Here is a 17,471-nt window from a genome sequence, read left to right on the forward strand (position 1 = left end):
TTTTTCGGGGAGGAAAACGACTATCCCCCTACTTGTGGGGAGACGCAGTGAAGTGACTGTCGGTGGGGGAGATGGAGTCCCCGGGCGGCCTCAACCCAGGTGAGGGAAGCTGGCCTGGGGCCGGATGCTGGACCGACCTGCGACGCTCTAGCTTTGTTACCTACGCCGGCCCGACGCTCCCTGCTTCCCTCCAAGTTCCGGGGCCAAGCTGGGACCCCTGATGTCCCTGCTGGCGAGGGCAGAAAAAGGGAAGAATTAGGGGCCGCCCCATTTACTCGAGTCCCTGGGCCGGATCCCACTCCTAACCAGGGTTGAATCTGGGGAGCGGAGTCCCAGGCTGTCGCGGTGACTAATGTGTGAAGGCCGCTGCCAAAATCGGGCATGGCCGGCCTGCAAAGGTGTGGACGGGGTTTGTTCTGATTTTTCCTGGCTTTCCATCCTGTGTCTCCTCACCGAGGAAAGCAAATCTCACTTTCTATGGAACAGTAAGGCAAAAAGAGTTCATTCTGTCTTTTCTTTAAGGGCCTCAGCATTTTGATGAGGGTGTGGTCCATATCTTTAGGACAGGACTGGACCCCGATGTTCCCCCTCCCCCCTTCCCGCCTTTATTTCCTGTCTTCCTCACACCTGAGAGTCACCACCAAGGTGTTGAAGTGCTTTACAGGAAAGCACCAAGCTACCCGCAACAGCTTGGACTGGAAATATCCCCCCCACCTTTGTCCCTCCAAAAAAAACGCTAAAATCTTTGGTGATGATTATGGCAGCAGCCCTCTCTGGGGAACTCTGCTCAGGGGACCGGGTATTAGCTTATCACTTTCCTCTTTGGAAGAGTGGCCATGGGGAGGGTGGGGGTAGAGAATTGCCTTTCCTGACATCTTCCTGGCCTGCCAGCTGTTGAGGGGTTTTGGTGCTGATGGAATCAGCATCTCCCCCGCCTCTAGTTGTAAAAGGAGGGATAATTATAACCAAGGACCCAGAGGTAAGAACAGGCTCCAGGGATTTGTAGGAGGTGTTTCTGGAGCTGCCCCATGTTTCTTGTGATGTGTAGGGTGGTTATTGCTCCTGGCAGAACCCACATCTGCTCCCAGAGGAAGTATGGAAGTTTTTTTTGTGCAGCCAGGATCAGGGGCCCAGCCATATGGGCCAGCAGCCTGTGTTCGCAGGCTTCCTAGGTCGGCCAGCTGTTTGGGTTTTGGTGTGTGGGTTGCCAGATATGGCTGCCTTCACTGCTGATGTTTGAAGTTCTGGAGTCAAGGGGAGATTCTAGTGGAGACAGGGCTCTTGTTTAAAAATGCTAAATTCCTTCCTTGAGAAGAGGACTCTAATGCTCATCGATGTTAATCTGGTGATTGGGAGGGGTCTCCTGTGTGTGTGTGGGGGAATTTAGGGCGGGCTGAGGGTTTGGGACCGGAGGTCTGGGATCCCCTCTGGGGGTGGGGAGATGTCTTGTGCTCAACAAAGGAACATTTTAATGAGAGCCTTAAATCAGTCCCACCAAATGTGCCTTGGTGTGGAACCTGTCCATGTGCTGCAAACAATTTCAGTCAAGGCTGAGGCGCCTGCTGTCTTCTAGTGAAATCTGGGGACTCAGTCCACCCAGGCTGCATGACTTCAGGGGGCAATGATTTTTAAATAGATTACAGTAGATTTTTCCATCTTGTTTGCATAGTTAACTGGACTTGTAGTGAGACTCGGCTGTTCATAAGGTTGGAGTAAGGGACCAAGGGACCTAGGCTGGCTAGGTTTGTGGATTAGAGCATTTTGAAGTTTGGGTAATGATGCTGTTAATGGTTGAGTAACTTTCCAAACTTTGAGATCCCCCTTACCACTATATGGCGGGGGAGGATTAGAGACTAGATGTTTGAACCTGGGATTCTGAGCTCCAGCTGCACCATCGGTCAGCTGTGGTCATTCCCCATTCCTGCACACCCCTCCCCTCCCCGCCCCCCCCCACCCCACCCCAACCGTTCCTCCAGGCTCTTTGTGTCTTTGGGGAAATGAAGTTGTCATGTTCTGAGTGAGGCTGTTCTGTAGACTCCTCGACGCTCTACAGCCTGTAATTCAGGTTTAGGAATTGCTTTTATCAGTGATGGGCTTTCTTGGACGTTGGGAAGTACAGTGGGAAGGCACGGGTAATCTCTGCGCATGGCTGAGTGGTAGAAAGAGCTCAGGCCGTGGAGATGAAGAGTTTGGCAGAACAGCAACTCCAGCTCTGACAGGCCCTGTGGCCAATTTCTTGACCTCACAGTTGGCCTCCTCTGTACAGGGACTTACTTCCTGGAGTTCTGCTGAGGATTAAATGTAATGAAATATATAAAGGGCTCCTTTCTTGTTCTTCCTCTCCTGTGGTGTCTTCCAACATACCTTTCATCTTTATGGTCACCCCCAACAATAAACATTTTTCACCCACTGGAACCCTCCATTCCAGCCCAACTAGTCTCATTCCCATCGCCTAAAACCCACATGGTTTCTCAGACCCCCTTTTTCCTCTCTGGCCGGGTCCCGGGCACGGGCAGCCTCCCCATCTCTCTTTTGGCCAGCTTCACCTCCACGTCCTCCCCCAAACTGTCCTCTTGCTCCTGAGAGAAAGTGGATGCTTGAGAACTTTTGGACTCTTAGGACGTCTTCCATATTTTTGCCCCAGTTGGGTTTTAATTTATTGAAGGGCTCCCCCTTTAGAATTCAGCACAGTATCTTATTTTAAAAACTTTCTTTATTTATTGATTTGAGAGAGAGAGAAACATCGATTTGTCATTCCACTTATTTACACTTTCATTGGTTGATTCTTGTATGTGCCCTGACCAGGGACTGAACCTGCAACCTTGTCATATCAGGATGCTACTCTAACCAACTGAGCTATTTGACCAGGCCCAGTATCTTATTTGTAATGGATCTTTAAATAGCTAGCCTCTAGAGAGGCAACCTATCAATGTATCTTTAACACATCCACGTTACTCTCCCTTTCTTTCTCCCTCCTTTACTCTCTCTCTAAAAATAAATAAAAATCTTTTTAAAAACCCACTGCACTTTGGGTTGAATTTCAGTTGGATTCTGTCAGGAAGCTTGCCCATTAAATGCATGACTCTAGAAGGTTTGTAACATAAATATGATGTTCTGTTCCCCTTGGAGTCTCAGCTTTTCTCAGAGGAGTGTGTGTCTCATTTCATAGTGGAGAAACTGGATCTGTTAGGCAGAAATTTGGTCAGCAGATGACTTTTCAGGAATACATTTGGTTATTAAAAAGGTCAATGCACCTTTTGAGTAGAGGGCAGAGTAATCAAGGGCAAAGGTACACAGCCCCTTTGCCTCGTGGGCACTGGGAGGTCTTTTGTGCTCTTTCCAGCCTCTCTGGGTTGGGGTGGCCTGTTTCTCTTTGTGCCTGCTCTGCCATGACCCAACCAAGGGACAAGCTCTTCCTTCCCTGTTTCTGGGCTGTCTGTTCTTTGTGGTGCTTTCTGAGTTTTGATGTGGCTTCTGGCTTTCCCTAAGAGTTCCTGGGCATGGGCAACCACCCCTACATATGAAGCTGACCTGCCTGGAAAGGCCACAGCTTAAAAACCATGAACTGGGCCTTGATTATCTATAACTTTGCCCCTCAAAGTCAGGTCCAAAGACAAGTGGCATCAGCATTCCCTGGGAGCATGAATCGGAATACAGACTGCGTTTTAACAAGCTCCCCAGCTGACTGCACCTGTGTTCCAAAAATCCCGCTCCAGGCATCTCCTTGCACAGAAACTCCTGTTGCCACAGGACAAGTTAGGGGCCCTAGATTTTGCACAGTATTTGGAGACTTACCTCAAATAACTTTTTCTTTAAAAGAAAAAAAAATATTTTATTTACTTTTAGAGAGAGGGGACGGGAGGGAGAAAGAGAGGGAGGGAAACAATGATGTGTGAGAGATACATTGATTGGTTGCCTCTCACACGCCCCCCCAACTGGGGACCCGGCTGCAATCTAGACAAATGCCATGACTGGGAGTCCAACCAGAGACCTTTCAGTTTGCAGGCTTGTGCTCAGTCCACTGAGCCACACCAGCCAGGGCTCACATACTTTTTAGTTCATGTGCATACTCTTCCATATGATGTTTGTATTTAAAAAACAAACAAACAAAAAAACCCCCTCACTTTGGCCCTGGCTGGTGTGGCTCAGTGGAGTGCCAGCCCATGAACCAAAGGGTCTCTGGTTTGATTGCCAGTCAGGGCACATGCCTGGGTTGTGGCCAGGTCCCCAGTAGGGGGCGTGAGAGAGGCAACCTACAATGTATCTTTCACACATCCATGTTTCTCTCCCTCTCTCCTTCCCTTCCCCTCTCTCTAAAAATAAATCAAATAAATAAATAAATAAATAAATAAATAAATAAGTATCTTTTAAAAAACCCACTTCACTTTGGGTTGAATTTCAATTGGATTCTGTCAGGAAGCTTGCCCATTAAATGCGTGACTCTAGAAGGTTTGCAACATAAATATGATGTTTTGTTCCTCTTGGAGTCTCAGCTGTTCTCAGAGGAGTGTGTGTCTCATTTCATAGTGGGGAGAAACTGGATCTGTTAGGCAGAAATTTAGTCAGTGGATGACTTTTTAGGAATGCATTTGGTTCCTAAAGGGAGGTGACGTCTTCACTGGGCTTTGATAGTTGTCGTGTTGTTAAGTCTTCAGAGTATTTCATATTTTGGAGTGAAGGGGTTTGTGCTTCAGCCAGTTACAGCTTCTATGAGATTCATCTGGGATGGAGACTGGCCGGTTCAGACTCTAATTTTTGAGCCAACAGCAGTTTGGGGCCAGGGATTCAGCCTTCTGTGTTTTCCAAATGGAAGAAAGGGTCATTAAACAGGGTTGGGTATCCTTGGCCTGCGTCCCTTGGCCCCCTTCTGCTCTCCTAGCCTCAGTAGCATGCCTCTCCGCTACTGTGCCCTTGGCACTCCCCCTGGCAGAACCACATGGCGGGGTTACGGGCTCGGGGCCATGACTGCTGGCACATGCTCCAGCCTTGTCCTCCAGCTGCCAGCGTGCCTCTTTCCTCACTTCCTGCTCCGGCCCCCCACCGCCTGGTCCTGTTCTTTGAGGTGGTGGAAGTCCTGCCGTGGTGTCTTGGGGTCTCTGAGTTCACTGCTGGGTGCGCACTTGGCCCCCTGGCGCTGTGGTGGAGCTGGCGCAGGAGCAGGAGCGGCTGCAGCTGAGCGGTGGTGAGGAAGCACTTTGTAGTATGTCACTTTTTCCATCCCCTTTCTTCTCTGCGTGCGGACTGTTTCCCTCCCAGCAGCAGTGGGGCGGGGGGTAGGGGGGGAGCCTCGATGGAAGAGAGACATATGCAGGGCCTTTCCCCCTTACTGCTTGGTTTGGGTTCTCCTGGCTCTTGGGTCCCTGGGCACATTAACACTGAACCAGTGCACAGGTGAGTGGAGCCTGCCTGCCGTTCTGAGGATCCAGGTTCCTGCCAGAAGCTTGGGCCCCGCACGATGAGCAGGACGCACGAGCACTTGCTGTTTTAGGTGTGTGTGTGCAAGTTCTGAAAACTGGGTCCTGAGTCGTGGGACGGGGGTTATGAGTCGCATGTTAAGGTATAGATTTGTTATTTCTCAAAAATGTGGTCCAGACTATCCAGGAATATAGTGGCGGGCAGCTAACCATAGGAACTGGTTAAAATACTTGTTGCCTGGGCCTTACTGCAGACCTGCCCAGAAGAACCATAGGGGGAGAAACTAAAGTGAATTTTAGTTTCTTGTCTGCTAGAGTATATTATATTTTTTTGAATAGCCAATCCAGTTACATAATTTAATTCTCAAAAGGAACAATATTTTAAAAGAGCTTCCTGGGAAATTCTTCCCTTCACTCAAGTTTGAGAAGCACGGGGTGGCCCTAAGAAGAGTTTGTCGGTCTGAGGTGGAGGTGCGGTGGCGAGAAGGAGGTCGGTATTGATAAGAAGGGGCTTAGGGGCAGTCCGTTGAAAGTGTGGGAGGTTCTCTGGGTGACGCTGTCTCAGGCTGGATGGGAAGCAGGAAGGAAGCAAGACGGAGAGATGTGAGTCAGATGAGGTGTACTGAAAGACATGATCTGGGAAAGTGCTGAATAAGATAGAAAAACAGTCCAGACTGTAAGACAGTAAGTCCACGCCGCAGGAGCGTAGGGGGAGGGCTTGGGCAAGGAGAGAGATTGGCTGTAGGCTGTGCACAGGCATCGGACCAGCAGTCTGACAGCCTGGGTGGTTCTTTTCTGTCATCACAACCATCACTGCGTGATAGAGGAGAGGTGACATCTGTAGCTATGCGACAGCTGCTTTCCTGTGTTCTGGTCCTGGCTCGGTTGCTGCCTAGCCACACCATCCCGAGCTGCCTCATTGAACTTCCCCAGCCTCAGTTTCCTCATCTGCAAAATGCAAATGATGCTGATCCCTGCCTCGCCCCCTGGTGCTCTGGGCTGTGGAGACGTTGCTAACACGGGAAATAGCCTCTCTGGCCAGCTCTGATGTCTTTCCCAGAGACTGCTGCCCTGGCCCTTCGGATCCCTTTTCTTCCCAGTCCTCAGTCTCTAGAATGGTTTGCAGGGGCTCAACAAGGTCGCTCTTGACTGGCAGCTTTAGAAATGGTTTCCTCTTTCTAAAGCACAGATGTTCTGAATGGGTCTCAGTATATTCTAACAGCAGCTCAGAAACGTGGGCACAGCCTCTGTGCATTTCCTAGTGGGACTTCTTCCTCCCTCTATCCCAACAGCAGCTTTTCCCCAGGGTGATCAGTGCTGGCGCAGGGCCACCGTCTCCCTGGCATGCTGACCGTCTTTCAGGGAGTGGGTTGCACACCGTGCTTCTCACAGCCGAGGCAGACGTTTACATTACCTGAGGGAGGGGATCCTGTCATCCCAGGATGGCTGTGGGGGCCTCCCCAGTCCTTCACTTTGTGTAACTTGTGGGGGCTTCTGTGAGCGCCATGGGAGGTTCCTGAGGTGCTGTGTGGTCTCCCTATGGGTGGTTAAAGTGGTCAGCGTGGGCAGTAGCATACACTGGCTCTCCTTTGTCCGATTCTTGGGGTGGTGGGGCAATGAGGAGAATGCTTGTCTTCTTTGGGGACTGCTGAGGTGTCCCAACAGCTAGCTCATACAGTGCCTTTGTGTGGAGTAGTAGTAGGCACCCTTGCTCCAAGTGAATGCAGCCTGCACCAGGACGCAGGGCTTTGGCTAGTGGAGCACGTGCAGACAGTGTTTCGACTGGCCGGGCACAGCCTGGCTGCGCGTGGCTGTCCCATTGGAACGAGGGCCCTGTAGCCCATGGCTCTTTGCTTCCCAGTTGATGGGCCAAAAGGATTTTGGTGACTTCTGATAATATATTTCAGATGAACCCTTTTCACTACTGTTCTCTTCCTGTGGTGGGGATGGGGGTGAGGGGCTGGGCGGGGGAGGGGGCCAGGCACTCCTGCTCCGACAGTAGGAAGAAGCCTGGGTGGCTGGGGCCCCGGCTGCACCTGTTCCGCAGTACCTGTCTGTGGCTGCTGAGGTCTCGGCCTGTCTCTGGGCTCCTCTCCCCGCCAGAGGGTTTTGCTGCCGTGCAGAGGCAGGCTTTTAGCCTCTGTGGTAATTGATAGAGACGGCTGGCCGAGTCTTCAGGGAAGAGGGGCCAGGCTGCCCAGCGTTGACTTCACACTTAATAAGGAGCTTCAGGCTTGTCTCTCCGCCAGGAGACCTCCCATGCCCCACATAAAATGGGTGGGCATTCCTGATCTACAGGAAGCCCTGTAGGAGAAGTGGCATCACTTGAGTAGCAAAGATGGGGCCTCGGTCCTGACGGGCTCTTGTTCCGGGTGCCCTGGAGGTGTGCTTCCCTCTTAGCTTGAGGAGACACCGAAGGAACACCAGGCGGGAGTTGGGCCACGTGGACCCTGCTTTCCCACAGTGGCCCCAGTCTGCTTGCTGGGCAAGTCCTGCCCTCCACCCGGGCTTCAGCTTGAGGGCAGAAGGCCTTGGAGGACCCTTTACCGTGGTGACCTCTGAGACCGACCCGACCAGTAATGCCATATACGCCCTCTAGCTGTGTTTCTGCCACACTTACAGGCTCTCCTCCTGGCCCTTGGTTTTGAGGAGAGCATTTTATTCTGGAATCTCTAGTGCGTGGGCACAGATGTGTTGAGACTCGATCAATGGGTGCTGTGGGTGTAATTCCCTGGGTGCAAAGGGGAGCGGAAAGGTTTGAGTGAATTTGGGGGAGGTTTGAGAGGGAGTTCTTGAGAGAGAGAGAGAGAGAGAGAGAGAGAGAGAAATGAGTTTTTATCTGAGTAAGAGAAGACAGAAATACTTACCTGGTTAGTCCTCAGGTATTTGGGGCCTGGGCCTGGGTGGGGAACTTGTTTTTGTCTTTTGCACAGAAGGGAGAACAACTAAAGGGAGGCTTCAGGTTGGGAAGGAGGGAGTGGGTGTGCTATGGGAGAGCCTCCTGGAGGAGCTGACTGCTCTGCCCAGCTTTGCAGCGGACAGAATGCTTTCACTCACACTGACATTTGGTCCTATCAACAAGGGTCCGAGGGCGGCAGGATGAGGGTGCTGGGGTTTTTTTTTGGGGGGGAGGGTAATAGGCATTTGTCAGGTAACGAAGCTAAGGCACAAGATATGATTCGCTCAGGACTGCAGAGCCGATGATAGAGCTGACTCCCGTTCTCATGTGTCCCTGTGTGCGTGTCCTCACTAGAGGCTATGAAACGTCTCATGCAGATGTCTTGGGACGGGGAGGTTTTTGGGGAGTGGGCTTTGCAGAGGGGGTGACTCTCCAGGTGGGTTCAGGAGCAGTCCTGCCGGAGTCAGAGGGTGGAGTAACCTTCGTTCGTCCTGCATACGGAGTGTATCAGTAACATTTGTCTTCAGGGCCACAGCCAGTTTTTTTCCCGTTTTACTTAAAAAACAGTCAGGTTAAGGTTTTCAGTGTCCCATCCTGAGGTTTGTAGACCTCTTAACATTTTTAGAATTACAGCCAGATTGTATGTAATCTGGAAGTCCAGAACGCTGTGCCCGAATCCCTCAGATCTGCGTGGGCATGAACCCATGGTTCTTGGAATCTTCTCCCTGGTGCTTCCAGAAGGTCACGGGCAGTTACAGGCCCCAGCTTGCAGGTGTGCCGCCACATTCCAGACCAGTGTGCCTGCTGGGAGCTGTGCACTGGGTGCTGCCGTGCTGGAGACCACACGGGTGGTGTAGAGTCATCCCAGCTGTGGTTGTGGCTCGCCTAGTCTGCCATCTCCCACTGCTTTTGTATGGATACAGGTGCTCGTGTTTGGCAGTAGGGACCCAGGCACGCAGTAGGGGTACGATGGGTGTAGGTTTCCCCTTTGATTCTGAGTAGAGGAAAAGGCTTCGACTTCTCAGAGGTTTCAGAAGAGGTTGGACAATGACTTCTGACATTCTGGGGGATGTAAGCTTCTTTGTGCCTGGTCTCTCTCTCTTCAGTGGAGCTGTTGACTGCTTTTGGCCACCCTGCAAAGTTTGTCCTTCTGCCCCCGAAGTTCTCAGATTCTAGCCTGGAAGGGTGCAAAGTGACACTTCGGTGTTCTGATTCTGTGTAGCTCATCTATTAAAAACCACAAAGCTGAGCTGTTTCCTGGCTGGGAGAAGAGAGAGAGGGGTTCCTTCAGGCCAGCAGGTGATGTGTTAGGATGGCATTTGAGGTCCCAAGTTCATTCCCAGCCACCTGAAAAAGAAGACAAATCATGAAGAAAACAGTTGTCTTGTAGCCTTAGGGAAAAAAGGGGGGGGGGCGGGTAGGGAGGGGATGCTGTTGGTCTTATAGCTCCAGCCATAAAGAGCAGATCATTCTGGTTGGTTACTTCAGCAGGTTAAACTAATTGTTAAACGCACTGATTTAAGATATACCCAACTTGCCAGCAGTTTTGCCACCTGTGATCTGGTCTCTTCCACCCCAGGGGTCCTGGCCTTTTGTGGAGAAGCTTCTTAGAAAGGGGGGGATCTCTGTCCACACTCCCCCCCTTTTCTGAAAACTCTGTAACACAAGAGGCTTTTATTTAGTAAAGATGTGCCCCCTGCCTTGACAATATATCCTGAGTTGCTCGTGCAGTGTGTGCAGTGGGGTTCTGTGCAAGAGGTTAGGCTGCCGACTCTTTTACCTTTACTCGAAGGGCTTTCTGACGGTGGTCCGAGAGGTCCTGTGGAGCTGGCCCGCTGTCTCTGGTAGCACTTTCAGGTGAGTCCCTATTTGAGCCTCCCCATGAGACTCACTCCCTCTGGAGCTGCTGTGGGAGACCCACAAAGGGGGCAGAAAAGCCTGGCCCTGCCTGCCCTGGGCTTGGGTGGCACCTCTCTGTCCCCTTCCCACCGGCTGCATCAAAGGAGCCTCCTCAAGGAGCAGGGAAATACCTCTCCCAATAGCCCCACCGGTGAGTAAACAGCCAGGGCCTCTTGCAGCTTTTGAAGCGTGGGGCTTCAGGCCTCGAGGAATGCAGAACATTTCATTTTAGGAGTGGACTTAGGTTTCCACTGCTTTCGGTATTTGCAAATTTGAAACAAATGCCCTCATTTAGCAGCAGGCAAGCTGGGCAGTAAATGGGGGCTGTTGAAAGGCATTTATGGCAGTCACAGGTATTTGTGGGAAGAGGGACCCCAGCAGGTTCGGGAAAGGACAGAGGGTTTATGGTTAGGTGGGTCGTACAAACACCCCAGCCAGGTCTCCGGTGGAGGGTTGTTGTTAGGTGGGCTTTGTCATAAAAAGCATTGCTGCCTTCTGACCCCCAGGAAGTGTCTCCTGCTGTCAGACAAAGGGGTTTGTTGGGACCGTGTTTATCCCCCAGGGCCCATGCAAAGGGCCTTGTCTCTCTAGCTTGGCTGCCAAAGTATCAGATTTCCAATGAACCTTCCTTCTCCCACTCCCGGGGCTTGAAAGGCTCGTTAAATGTACTTTATATGTAACAAGTTGGCTGAGGGGTTCCCGCCTCACTTCAGCCTGGCTTGTAAGGAAGGAGCTCGGGAAACCTGTTTTCCTTTTGTTGTTTTTTCTGGAAGTAGGATCTGAGAAGGCGCAATTGCAAAAGACTCTGATTTTTAGAATCAGCCGAGCACACATTAGGAGCCTTTGATAGGACAGCGTAACCAGGGAGGGTCTGTCTGAAGCCTCATCACCCTCCTCCCCATACCCGGCAAGGGAATTCAGAAATCTGTTTAGGAACTGAGCTCTGGCTTCACAGCTTGCTCCCGAGGAGACCTCCGTCCACTCCACCTCTCTGAGCCTCATTTTCCTCTTTTGTAAGATGGGGATGACAACACCACCCCTATTACAGAGTGTGTGAGAATTCAGTGAGATAGTACTATAGTTCATTCACTCTGTAACAGTGATTTTCAACCAGTGCGCCACAAGAACTTTTAAAACCTGCAGTACCTGACTGACTAGTCAGGGGCACTGACCTGTTTTCCCTTAGATTGTCAAATAAAAAAATGGTAACAGCCAACACAACAATAGCCGTGTGGTGTGAATGAATCAAAATAATACCTATTTTTTTTATCGAATTGACAAAAATAAAATATATTTTGGGGGGTGCTGCAGTTTTAGTGATTAATGTATCTGTGCCTTGTGATGAAAAAGCTTGAAAATCATGTCTCTATGAGATGCTCTTTTTTTCCCCTCTCACAGTTCCCTTGAAATCAGGTTGCCGTATCAGTTGTACAGTATTGTTCTTAGTGTAACTGGTACCATTCTTTTTAGTGGAACATAAACAATAGCACATCTTAAAATCAGCGACATCTTCGACATTCGGTGTATGCGGAGGACTTACTCTCTCACCATAGCGAATGCGCAGTACACGATAGTTAACAATGTGCTGTGTGGTTTGTTTACAGGCCTGTTTTTGTTCTCCAGCCACCCGCACCTTTGAATAGAAACTGTGTTCCTTTTAGTCTGGCACATAAATAATAAATGATGCTTGAGGCATAAGGCATCATGGTGTGTGTGTGTGTGTGTGTGTGCGCACGTGCATGCGCGTCTTGGTCGGGGGTATGGCTGGGGGACTTTTAAGCCCTTAGAAGGCAAGAGATATCCAGAAAAGGGGGCAGATGTCCCTACGATGGTAAGGAGTCAATTAGGGAAAGAAAATTCCTCTCTGATGGTACAGCCTCTGTTTGGAAAGGCTGGACTGTTCCTCCGGGACACTGGAGACTCACACCGAGAATGAGAACGGTAGGCAAACCGAGGCCAAGCCAGGAGAGAGCACTGAGCGAGGACACTGAGAAGCCCCAAAGAGGAGGACACTGGGAATGCCAGGCACTCGGGGTCGGAGGCCTGAGTCGAGTGGGCCGGAGAGGCACAGGAGGCAGAAGCGTTTTCCTGCCCTCCCAGGCCGCACAGTCGTGAGGGGTGGATCCCGGCTCCGTGGAGACCCCTGGTGCTGTCCTTTCTGCTTTGTGCTGCCCAAGCATTTGCTGCTGAGTCGCACCTTTTCCTCTTCAGGACTGAAGTGGCGCAAATGCTGGGGAGTCTTCGTTTGGTGGAGTTCTGGTTCAGGTGACCGTGGGATGGATGGGCTATAGGGTTGGGGCTTAGGTATTAGATGTTCCGTGTGAGTGAATGTCAAGAGCAGAGCTTCCCCCCGCCCCCCCCCCCTTTTTAAATAGACTTGTTTCAGACCTTCCAGATGCTCACTTTCTTAGCGTTAAGCACTATTTTCTACCTTATCAGGGTTTCAGGATGCAGGATTCTTTCTCTGTTCTCACAGAATTTTAGATGTGCCCAGCTAGGAAAGGGGCTGATTAATGGATCACCTGGAAGGCAAGAACTCAGGTCCAAGGTTGAGGAGACCCATCCCTCCTGTGGAGTGAGTGCCCCTCTTGGCTACCTTTGCTGGTGTTTTGAAAAAGAATAAGGTATTGTAGATGATGGACCTTGAATAACCAGGAAGAATGCAGCTGAGGTGTTGAGATAATTCCAGTGCTTTTTTTCCTGAAAGGCTTTGATATATTGGTAAGGATACTTTTTATTTCTTGAAAATTTTAAAATATTTTATTCATTTATTTTTTAGAGAGGGAGAGGGAGAGAAATGTCAATGTATGGTTGCCTCTTGAGCGCACCCCCTTCCCACCCTGCCCCGTGGGGACCTGGCCCCACAACCCAGGCATGTGCCCCACCGGGAATCAAACCGGCGACCCTCCGGTTCACAGGCTGGTGCTCAATCAGTCCACTGAGCCACACCAGCCAGGGCTCTCCAAGATTAATTTTTAAAAAAGAAAAGAAAACTTTATTTTAAAAAATGCCCTGCCCTGGCTGGTGTGGCTCAGTGAATTCGGTGCTGGCCTGTGAACTGGAGGATCGCTGGTTCGATTCCCAGTCAGGGTACATGGCAGGGTTGCAGGCCAGGTCCCCAGCTGGGGGGTGTGCGAGAGAGGCAGCCATTGATGTTTCCCTCTCTCTTTCTCCCTCCCTTCCCCTCTGTCTAAAAATAAATAAAATCTTTTTTTTTTTTACATATAAAAACATTTATTTTTAAACATTTTTTAAAAGGCAATCTTTTTTTAAAGATTTTATTTATTTATTTTTAGAGAGGGAAGGGAGGGAGAAAGAGAGAGAGAGACACCAATGTGCGGTTGCTGGGGGCCGTGGCCTGCAACCCAGGCATGTGCCCTGACTGGGAATCGAACCTGCGATGCTTTGGTTCGCAGCCTGCGCTCAATCCACTGAGCTACGCCAGCCAGGGCTATAAATAAAATCTTTTAAAAAAATCTTGGAGAGAGAGAAACATTGATTTGTTGCTCCATTAATGTATCCATTCATTGGTTGCTTCTTGTATGTGCTCTGACCAGGGCGACACTCCAGTCAACAGAGGTACAAGGCCAGGGCAGTAAAGGCATCAAAAAAGAAGAAGGCTATTTAGTTTTTAGAGGGGGGAAGGGAAGGAGAAAAAGAGGGAGAGAAACATCGACTGGTTATTTGCATGCCCTGACCAGGAATTGATGTGGGATGACACCCAACCAACTAAGCCACACTCTGCAGGGCAGTGAGGGCATTTTTGATAACATAAAACTTACTTTTGAAATTCAATGTGAAATTATCTTCTGAGGTACCTGACCATCCCATGTTCTCTGTCCTGCGAAGGTTGAAAGAGGCATTGGTTCTTTCCAAACCAGGTCAGCACATACTCTAAAGCAGGAATCCCCAAAGTCGGGCCCAGGATGGGGGTAGTGGGCGGTGCCTGGCAGGAACTGGGCCACAAGGCAGGAGGTGAGCTTGAATGTAATGCACTGGAATCATCCTGAACCCCCCCTCCCACCAGTCCGTGGAAAAATTGTCTTCCAAGAAACTGGTCCCTGGTGCCATAAAGGTTCGGGACCGCCGCTTTCAGCCCTTTTTATGTCTCAGGCACCCAGAGTGATATGTATGGGCCCTCACTTGTCCTCAGGTTAGCCAGTTGCCTAGTTTGGGTCTAAGCCTCCTGATTCTTTGTTTTACATCCATGACCAGAAACGCCTAGAGAGGACTTGCATGGACTCCGTGGGTCCCCTGCCAGCCACTGGCCTTGGGGTGAGTTAACAGCTGCCTGTTCTGGGCCAGGCCACGGCCTCAGGCCTCACTCAGCCTGGGGAGAGGTGTTGATCAGGCTGACGGGAACAAATCCCCCCTGAGCCCTAGGTGGAAGTAAATTTGTTAAAAGTTGCTCTTAGACTCCTGACAAATTGCTCTCAGTTTTTGCTGCCAAAAGAGAACTCCGAAAACAGGGTGTAAATTGGGTTATTTATACTGTCTCTGTTTTTGTTTCTTCCATGAAGTTGGTGAAGGAGATCGCTGGTCCAAGGGAGCTTTTGAGGCTCTGGGTGCTCAGCTCCTCAGGTACCTGGCGGCGGGTGAAGAGTTGGTGGGGGTCGGCGCGTGGGGGTGAAGTGCTCTTGAATGCAGGATGTGTGCTGAGGGGACAGGCCTTTGAGGTGCCTGGGACCAGCCCCTTTCATTAGATCAAAGAAATAACCTTTTGTTTTCCCTCTCACACTTCCCTCTGCCCTGGAGCCAGAGTCATAAAGAGGTGGAGTTGTGAGGGTCTGCATCTGGTGGCCGGGTGGGGGCGGGCGTCTGCCCTGGTGCCCAGCACTTACTGCACTCAGCTTCTGCTGTCCAGGGGTCTGCCAGGGCTAGCCTGGGCACCTCTGCGCTGCTGGGCCACCCGCCCAGTAGGGCCCTGCCTGAGCTGGGCTGTACAAGCTGGTGAAACCAGCCACACAAAGACGGATTTCACTCTAGGCTAAGTGTTTTGTTGCTGAATCATTTGCATTCATTAAAAGTAGTGAAGGGTGAGTGATATTTAAGGCAACAAGACGGGTTTGCTGGAGGCCGCTGCTTTAGAACCTCATTAAGAATTCTTGGGGCTGGGGAGAGGATGGGCGCAGCTCATTCAGAGCTTACTTAACTTCTGACTGCCTTGGGCATAGGCCAGCTACTAAAATATGAAAAATGTTTGCCCAGCAGCCCCCAGAGCTTGGCCAGACTGCCCTGGCCAAAGAAAACACACACTTACAATTCATTATTTAGCCTCCTCCTGTGCGTTTGCTCCTGTCTCTTCCTCCCCTGGGACCTCGCTGAGTTGCGGGGGAGGGGCAGAAAAGCCCTTCATATTTTAAGAGGGAGGTCAGCCTAAAGCAAGTGCTGTCTGCATTCACACCCCCCACCCACCACCTCTCTTCCCGGGTTATCTCACAGCATCCTTGCTGATAGACTTCAGGGTGTTCTTGAGGGTTTGCTATGTTAAACAGAGCCACCACAAACATCTTTGTACCTAGCCTTGCCTTTGTACTTGTATATATTTGTATGTAAATTCCCAGAAGTGGAGCTGCTCTGTCAAAGGATATGAACGTGTCAAAACTGTGTACAAAATTTTATGTTTATGTCATCATTTTTCTGGGGAGGGGGTTTATAGCTTTCATCAAATTTCTAAGTCACTGCTGTACCGTGGGCCTGTGGAAGACCACACGGGCTAACGTGCGAAAACTGGTGAGCATCCTGAAGGCTCGGCTAGATGAGCATTTGTTATTTACTGTCCCTGCTCTTTTTATCTGTGCCCTCCCCTTGTATCCTGTTGTTCTGGTTTCTTCGGGTCTTGTCATTTCTCTCTTGGAATACTGCTGGAAAAAAGAAGTGAATTTTTTAAGGCATCTTTTTTTCCCCTCCCCTTCAAAAATGTCAACAAGACATGTATTTTATGAAATCTGAGATTAAAAAAAAAGTCACATGAGTAACAACACACTGAGATGCAAAGGAAGCCGACTCAGAGGGTGAAGAAATAAAAAGGGGACTGGCTGCGAAAAGGAGTGAGTATAAGGAAACAAAAAATGCAATAGGAGAATTAAGTTTCCAGGCTAACTGCTAAAGGGCCGAATCAGCACTGCAGCTAATCCAATCAGTGTCAAGCAGTTGCAGAATTCTCCGAATCCAGAAAAAATGTAGTGGGATGAAAATGGTTTAAAAAATGTGGTAATTAGAGAACTGGATTCAAGATTTTTAAAAGTAATATCTTAAAAGGCAATGAAAACAAATGAAACACAATACATGCAACAAAGGAAGTAGCACTGTAGTATTTATTAAAACATAAAATAAAATAAAACCGTTGTGACTTTAAATCTCAGTGGCATTAGAAGTCTCCCACTGCGTTAAAGTTAAGGTGGAGGGAAGAGAAGCGGCACGCTCTTTACGTGAGACAACCCTGAAGTAGCTGCCAAGCTGTGTTGTGACGCTTTGTCTGACTCTGGGCCAGTAGCCCGACTTCTTTCCCTTATTAGTGAGCAAATAACATAAGATGATTTAATTCTGAATACAGCTTCGAAATGAATAAATCTGAAATGAAAAATATGGAAGAAATAATTGAGAAGGTGCAGGAATAAAATAATCTTACACCCAACTTTCATTAAAAACTTAACATGAAAAAAACACAAAACTCTGGCAAGTCCCATCAGGAGAAAGAGAGATAAAGGTCAGTGAGCAAAACAAGAAAAGAAAAAGAGGATGTAACTTCATTTTACACTTCACAACAACATCATGGGTGTGCACTAGGTGCCTGCTGGATGCCGGGGACATGGAGCAGCGAGTGAGATGGCACCCACTCTTGAACAGGGCTCAGGAAAACGTGGTACATTGGTGGTCACTGTGATAGAGACTTTTTAAGTTATCGAGGGTTACGTTCAATGCTGTGCTGAGAAATCTATGCTGGGAAAATATAAACTACTGAAATTTACTCAAGAGTTTTAAGATTGACTGAATAGATCAGTAACTATTAAAAACAATTGCAAGATTTTTTTTTAATACCAAAGTTGTGGCCCTGGCTGGCGTGGCTCACTGGATGGAGCACTGGCCTGTGAACCAAGAGGTCACCAGTTCGATTCCCTGTCAGGGCACATGCCTGGGTTGCAGGCCAGGTCCCCTGTCAGGGGCACATAAGAGGCAACCACATACTGACGTCTCCCTCCCTCCCTTCTCTCTAAATATAAATAAAATCTTTTAAAAAAAGAAAACAATCCAAACTT

General features: G+C 49.6%; 1 protein-coding gene across 1 annotated transcript in view; it reads left to right on the plus strand.

Annotated features, from left to right (window-relative positions):
- PTK7 (protein tyrosine kinase 7 (inactive)) overlaps positions 1–17,471 on the plus strand; it is a 60,322-nt gene that overhangs the window by 572 nt on the left and 42,279 nt on the right. The gene's annotated exons all lie outside the window — the stretch shown is intronic.

Source organism: Phyllostomus hastatus, unplaced genomic scaffold (assembly GCF_019186645.2).
Source record: "Phyllostomus hastatus isolate PE091 unplaced genomic scaffold, TTU_PhHast_1.1 phas_contig_40, whole genome shotgun sequence".
In the NCBI taxonomy this organism is placed as follows: Eukaryota; Metazoa; Chordata; class Mammalia; order Chiroptera; family Phyllostomidae; genus Phyllostomus; species Phyllostomus hastatus.